Here is an 8257-nt window from a genome sequence, read left to right on the forward strand (position 1 = left end):
AGAAAAAAAGAAAGGAGGTCTGCACTTAGCAAGGTAATAAGGTCTCTCTAGTGCCTATTATCCTGTTCTTGCTGTTGTTTAATACTTCTGTAGCTTCCCATTCACGTTCTGTTTTCCTAGCAGGCCTCACTGTATGCAGAAGCTGTGGTGGGCTCTGCCCTGTCTCCTCCCTGCCTCCAGCCTCCAGTGGGTGTTGAATTTGGGAATGACCTCGGTGAGAGAGTCACCCTTGCTTTTGGGTTTCTTTTCACCCAAAGGCTAGACCTAGAGTTGGATCACTTTTATCTTTCCAGTGAAGTAAATTGCTTTTCAACTTAGAAAAAAAATGAACGCAACCAGTTTACACTCTTATATTACACTTGTTTTGAATTCGTGCACATATTCCATATGCCAATAATTTGAGGCTTTCATTGATGAGCACTATTCTAACCCTATAAATAATGAATATGCCACAATATTGCATATTTATTCACCTGTTAGCAGACACTTGAATTGTTTCTAGTTTTGCCCATTATGAATAAAATTGCTTTCAATCAATGTATCAGAATCTTTTTGAGGACATAGGCTTCTGATCTTTTGAAAAAATACAAAGGAGTGAAATTAGTCATTTTGTGGTAAGTATATATCTAAATTTACAGGAAATTACCGAACCCTTTCCAAAATGGCTGGACCATTTTACACTCTTATAAGCAATAGATGAAAATTCTCATCCTATTATTGCATGCTTTTCCATTTTATTTGCTCTAGTGTGTTGGTAGTGGAATTTCATTGTGATTTCCTTGATGACTAATGATGTCAAACATCTTGGCATGTGCTTATTATCTATTCATGTCTGTCCAAGTTTTTGGCACATTTTTGAATGAGTCATCATTCTCTTACTTACAGTTTTTGTTTATCTTGGATTTAAGCCTTTTATCAAAGGCAAAGACTGTGAATAGCTTTTTCTCATTATTTGTGCCCTGCCTTTTCATTTTCTTAACAGTGTCTTTCAAAGAGCATATTTAAATTTTGATGAAGACCAATTTATCAATTTTTGTTTTACGACTTGTACTTTTTGTATCCTGCCTGAGAAATAATTGACTACCTGTATTTGTAAAAATTGTCTTCAATGTTCTATTCTAAACACTTTATAGTTTTACTTATATTTGGATTTATAGCCTATTTAAAATTAATTTTTTGTGTATGAGTAAGGTTTTTAAAAAGTGTAGCTATTCAATTATTCCAGCATGATTTGTAAAAAGTTTTCTTCTCTTAATGAACTGATTTGTTATTTTGCTGCAGATTAATGAGCAGTATGTTTAGTTTTGTTCCAAAACTTTGTACTTGGTTCCTTTGTTGTATATAACTATCATATATTAATACCATAGTCATGATTATTGAAATTGTGTTCTATTGTGTTTCCCTTCTTCTCCAGAAGCCATTTACTATCAAGCTATTTCTTCAAAAAAGAAAAAAAAATTTCTAAGTCTTACCATCAAATAGTATATATTCTTCAACTTGATTCTTCTTCAACTTTGTTTAGGTAATTTTAGATCCATTGTATTTCTGTATACAGTTTTGAATCAGCTTATCCATTTTTCTGATACTCCTACTGGAATTTTATTGATATTGTAGGACTCTATGGACAAATTTGAATTTGAGAAATGGAGAATTTGAATTTGAGAAAAACACACTTCTTAACCTGATTAATCCATGGTGTCACTTAAACATGGTATGACATATATATATATATTTTTTCAATATACCTCAATAATGTTTTGTGATCTTCAATGCAAAGGTTTTATACATCTTTCATTAAATCAATGCCAATGCATTTTATATTTTCAGTTAATAAGAGGACTATATTTTACAATTTTCTTTTCCATCTTTTTTGCTGCCATCTAGAAATACAATTAACTTTTGGACAGTGATCTTTTATCTTCAAATTTTGATAAATTATTTTATTAATTACCATACATTTCTTACAATTCCTTAGTATCATGTCATCTGAAAATGAAGTATTTTACTTCTTCCTTTCCAATCTGAGAACATTTTACTTCTTTACATTGCCTTACTGAGTTGGTTATTATATCCAAAACAATTTAAGGACAGATACTAAGAGTATATATTATTGCATTCAATGCTGTGCAAGAAAACAAAATTATATTGTGAGATATATTAATTTTTGTTGTTTTCCTTTACAAAATGAGATTTTCCTGGACCTTACTTGTTTTCTGGGAGTTTTTTTTTTTTTTTTTTTTTTTTTAAATCAAGAATGAGTGCTAAATTTGTTATAGTTTTAAAAGTATTAAGATGATTTTTATAGCTTTTCTCCTTTATTCTTTAAAATAATGAATTATATTGACTTTTCAGTTTTGAACAAACTTTACATTCTCAGGGTAAATGTTAGAAGACATTATCTTCCAAGAATATTAGCCAGTTCAGTTTTCAAAGCATTTTAAGTATTTTAATGTTGATGTTTAATTTTTGTGTTAATGCATTCATCAGGTTTTTGTGTAATAGTTCTGATTAGCTTTACAAAGTGTGTTGGGAAATGTTTTATCTCCTATTTCTTGTAAGAATTTGTGTAAGACTGTGTAGTAGATTTCTAACTGGTGGTCAACTTATTACACCCAACTGAATTAAACTAACATGGTGTTGGGTCAGAAGGCCCACCTGAGGGTTGTTGCCAGCAACACAAAAGGCAGAACTGGAGAAGCTGCCGAAACACTTTTAGGGATGCTGTTTGGAAAAGCCATCTGTTGGATCTGTTGGAAGCTATTGGTTCTCTTGGGCTGTTCTGCTGGAGGATCTTGTCATGCTGGCTTTCTCAATGAACTTTGGAGGAGCTTTGGTCTTCATCTTCAGCATCATTTCCTGCCTCTGGAGGGGAAGATGGTGCACTGCTTAGCTTGTTTCATAGGCTTTCCTGATGGGAACTCAGCTTTCCTCATCACTTGAGGAGCTCGGGACCTCACCGTTGCTGAGGATGGCTGTTCTACTTTTGTGGGAGCTCTGATGCTTATCTTGAGTGTTGCTTCCAGTCTCCAGTTCAGATCCCTCAGTCTGATAGCACAGATCCTTCATCCCACTAGCATAGACTTTCTAGCTTCCACCACTGACCTTTGGGCCTTTCCAACACAGATCCATGAAGTGGGCCTGCACGAGACTTTGGGCTTGTGGGAGGTGTTGCTATGAGCGTTAAGATCTTCAGCTGGATTCTCTAGTGTTTGGTGTGTGGTTAGGTTTGCTGCACTTCCGTATATAATTCTTTGGGTGATTCATTATACAATATCATAAAATCTGTCCTGTATTATATTGTTTACCTTGAAAAAAAATGTAAACCACAATAGATTGTTAGTTTTAAAAAAATGTTTGATATATCTAAGGTTAAACCATATGGGCTTGGGGCTTTTTTTTTTCCTGGAAAGTTTTGATTATGCCTTTAATTTCCTTAGTAGAGACAAGAATGTTCATAGTTTTTCTTTCTTCTTACATTAGATTCTGTGTTTTCTCAAAAGTCTTATCATTTCATAAATATTTGCAAGCTTATTGGCATAAATTTGTTTCTAATATTCCTTTAGTATTTTAATGTGTATTTGACCCGTAACATTATTTTTTGTATCATTCTTTTTGTTAGTAACTTGTGACTTTTTTTTAGCTTTTTATTCTTAATTAGCTTTCTCTAATATAGTTTTATTAATTTTTTCAATGGAATGACATTGAGTTTTGGTAGTTTTCCCTATTCTATTTTTATTAGTACCTGCAATAAAAATATATATTGTTTTTCCTTTACTGACCTTACCCAAGATATTTCTTTTTTTAATAGCTTCTTGAATATAAATGTATGCCACTGATTAAGAATATTTATTCTTTTCCTATTGTCATTTAAAACTATAAATTATATCTAAGCACTATTTCAGCTAAATCCCACAAACTTCAATATATTATACTTTTATAAATATTTAGTTAGCAGCGTTTTAAAACTTTTCTTGTGATCCTTTTCTTGACCTCCACATTATTCAGAAATGTATTTAATTTTATAAATGTTCGTGAATTTTAAAATGTGCTGTTATTTTCTACTTGATTTTTTTTAGTCAGAAAATATAGTCCATGCTTTATTTTTATTTATTTATTTATTTACATTTATTTATTGTGTGCGTGTGTGTGTGTGGCCAGCTCAGCCCACCTGGGGGCGGAGCTGGCTGGCCTGTGGTGCTGGGGGATCGAACCGCGGTCCCTGTGCTTCGCCAGGCTTGTTCAAAGTAGGTGCTTTAGATCACTGAGCCATCTCTCCAGCCCCATCCATGCTTTAATCATTTGAAATTGTTGAGTCTTATTTTTTGGCCTTTCCTATTACCTAGCTAGGTAAATAAGCTCTGCTGCCTTAATTTATTTTCTCCTTGCTGGAAAAAATACCCAACATCGAAAATTAAAGGGAGAAAGTCTTATTCAGCTTCAGTTGGTAGTAGTTTCAGCCCATAATCTGCTGGCTCCAATGCAGAGAGGTCCACGTCAGAGCGAAGCAATTCATGGCAAAAGACACCAAAAGCAGCAAGATCAAAAGGGAGGAGCAAGCCTCTTTCCTCCCTTATACTGTATGCAAGGCTACCTGCCCTACAGCAGGTGCAGCATTCATACTGTCAATCCCAGCACTGGACAATAAGCCAATCACAGACTCTAGATCCAGCTGCCTCTGAAATGCCCCCCCCCATGACTTCATGAAGTTTTGGGAAGACATCCGGCACAAAACACAACAAACATATACTCTTTCAATGGCAGTTTTCAGAATATATATTTCAACACTTTCGAGTGTAGAGTCTTTTTTTAAAAAAAATTATTTAATTATGTATTTGGTATAGGGTTTCTCTACACAGCTTGAATTGTAGTGATTCTCCTGTCTCAGCTTCCACAGTGCTGAGATAGCAGGTGTGCACCACCATGTCTGGTTTTGGTGGCCAGCAAGGTGTGCCCAAGGTTCTGGAGCCAGCACAGCATGTGGTACCAGCGGTCGAATCTGGGTCCTTGAACTTGCCTGGCAGGCACTTAGACCAGTGAGCTATCTCCCCAGCCAAGTGTAGAGTCTTTAGCTGTCAGTTACATTCAGTGGCTGAATAATGTATTTCAAACTTTATGTCTGGACTGATTTGTCTTTCTATAGATTTTTTTCAATTGCTGAATGAGGAATATTTTAATCTTCAAATATACTTATAGATTTATCATTTTTTCTCTACTTCTCTGTTTCTATTTCCTGAACATTTTATTTGGTACACAAAATGTAGCATCCTTGTGTTATTGTGCTGTTACCTCTTCTACCTCTATTTACTCTGTTCTAATGTAGAAGTATTTGCTTTCTTATGCTTATTATAGGCATGGCATATCTATCTTTATTCTTTTACTTGCTTGTGTCTTCATAGTTAGAGTGGATCTTTTATAGAATATGTGTGGTTGCTTTTATTCTGTTTTTTTTAATTGGGCTATCAATCTACTTACATTTAACATAGTTATTGATGTTTATGTTTTGTCTTCCAGTTTCTAGTTCATTTTCCTTTTCCTTTGGTTTTTATTCCTATGTTGTTTCTCTTCTGCCTTATTTTTTGTTACAATGTACTTTCATTATTTCATTTGCTATGTATAATCTGAATGTTTGTGTCTTTTCAAAATTTGTGTGCTGAAATCCTAATCCTCAAGGTAAGAGGGTTGGATAGAATACCTCCTTGGAGCGAGGACAGAGTCACAAGAGCAGAAGCCTCTTTAGTGAGACGCACAGCATACGAAAGAGGCCCAGAATGTTGTGTGGAATTTCTCCCAAGTAAAGAAATAAACAAAAAAGAAGATCCATGCCCTGCCAGCCACTCGATCTTAGACTTCCCAGCCTTTGGATATGTAAAAAATAAGTTTGTTCTTTCTAAGCTACCCTATTTATGGTGCTTTATTATAGCAGCCTGAATGGACCAATATATCATTTTATTTCTCCACTAGTTTTTAAGGTATACTCTTCTCACTATATTTATTGGTCGTTCTAAATTCAGTGATACACATCCTTAACCTACTGAAGTCTGTTTTCACTCAATATAGCACCGTTCCACACTGCACAACTGCTGTTTTGTATGAGCTATAGCAATCTAATTCCATTTATCTTCCCTATCATTTCTGCTATTCTTGTAACATGTTTTATTTTTCACATTATTAACCTTTTAATTAGCTTCATATTATTAATCTTCCACTGTTAATGTTTTTGTTCCAAACTATCACTTTGTCTAAGGAAATTACAGGAAGAAAAAAATAGTATTTTATATATTTATTTTTATTTTTACCATTTATGAGTCTTATCCTTTCCTGTTGATATAAATGTCCATCTGGTATCCTTTCTGTTCAGTCTGAGGAGTACCTTTTTTTTTTTTTTTTTGGTGGAGCAAATTATGTTTATTAGTAAAGCACCTACACCACATTCTTTGAAATTACTGGAATTTTATTTGCCTCAGGCTTATGACTTGCAACCAAAGACATTGTGCAAAGAAAGCAAAGATTAAGTATACTTTAGAGAGACAGAGACAATACACATTGGTGACATTGGAAGTCAAGTGGACGAAAGAAGCCATTCAGTACATTATATAAATAGCAATATTCAATAGCTTTTACAACAGAATTTTTAAAAACCAAGAACAAAAAAAAAATTAAGCAGTGTTTACAGTAGACATAATCTTATACAATTAAAAAAGCATTTTTCAGATCATAGAGCATGAAGTAGAAAAATATATATGTAGGTGAAATCTAACTACTGTACATTTGTTACCTATTAATGTTGTTTCTATGTGTAACACAGTGTAAAAAACAATACTGAACAAATAAAAATCTTGAAAATTGCCTGATGAAAAATAAAATAACCAGCAGCTTTAAATGGCTTCTCCTGGTTACCAGTGCGACAAAGACAAAAATCTTAACTGAACAGGTGATAAAGCCAGGCACAAACCTTTACCAAATTAGACCCACACATAGAAATTAGACCCACACATCTTCCATCAAAAGCTTTTGTTTGTTTTAATCTTTGAATAGTGGAGCCCCATTTGGTCACAATACATTGCAAACTTTGTGTTTTTATACCATGATATCATGTTTGTGTGGCACTGTTCTAAAGCTAATTTATAAGATGAGGAGGAGGACACAGAAAGAACCCAGTGCCCACAGGATACGTGAAGCTGCTGGATAGAAATGGGAGAGGGAAGAAAAATTCTTCAGTTCCACAGGGGTCACACATCATCAGTCCACTTGCTTCTGACTGGTGGTTTTCATCCTGCTCTTCGTCGCTGTCAAAGTCACTCACCACTGCCTCTGCTTTTCCTTGGTTTGGCCTTTTGATTCCTTTTCCTTTGTCCCGGCCTTTCTCATCTCTCTTATTGGGCTTGATTTTCACCTTAACAGATTTTGCCTCCGAATCCGACTCTTCTTCCTCTTCCTCTTCCTCTTCCTCACTGCTTTCCTCCTCACTTTCTTCCTGTTTGGCAATTTTCTGCTGCGCACTCTTAAACATTGACTATATGACGATGGAGTCCTTGTAGGTCTGGGATCCCTCCAAGTTGAACATCTGAGCACTGTGACAGAGAAGCATGACATCCCTCTCCAGGTCACCCCGGCTCTGGTACTTATGATTACGAATTCTTTCCTTTACTTTTTTGAAATCCACTGGTTCCTAGTTAATTCATAGTATCCTGGGAACTCTTTCCTGGAAGGTAACTGAAAGAAGACCTCACTGAGCTGCCGCCCTGAACTGTCTTTGTAGTTGATCACAATATCAACAACAACGTTCATCTGTTTTGTCAGTTTGGGGGGATTTGGTGACAGCTTCTCAGCTGGAGGGCGGCCTCACCTCTTCTTAGCTTTTTCTACATCTTCCCTGACAGGACCTTGGTCCGCATTTCTTCATCTTGTTCTCTTCTTAAACCATACTTCCTCTTCCATTTCTTCCAAATTGCCATCTTCAATGGCCCCATAGTTTGCCTCTAACATAGTTTACAAGCAAGAACAGGCCTCCTGGCTCAGACCAAGTCTCTCCCACAGTGCAAAATGTAATTTGAAGAGTACCTTTTAGAAAATGATAGGAATTCAATAATGGGGGTTATTTGTGTATTGGTGTCTTCAAATTACTTGTTCAGATTACCAAATATAGGCATACAAAGTTGATTAAAATTATAAAAATTAAAAAGGAGAAAAAAATTAAGTTTTGCTTAGTGAAATACTATCATTTCCAATTTTTTTTACGTTTAAAAATTCTATTTAA

General features: G+C 34.9%; 1 pseudogene; it reads right to left on the reverse strand.

Annotated features, from left to right (window-relative positions):
- Positions 1 to 7117: 7117 nt before the first annotated feature.
- Positions 7118 to 7971, reverse strand: LOC101565720 (annotated as a pseudogene).
- Positions 7972 to 8257: the final 286 nt, after the last annotated feature.

This window comes from Octodon degus, unplaced genomic scaffold, assembly GCF_000260255.1.
Source record: "Octodon degus isolate 3935 unplaced genomic scaffold, OctDeg1.0 scaffold00025, whole genome shotgun sequence".
In the NCBI taxonomy this organism is placed as follows: domain Eukaryota; kingdom Metazoa; phylum Chordata; class Mammalia; order Rodentia; family Octodontidae; genus Octodon; species Octodon degus.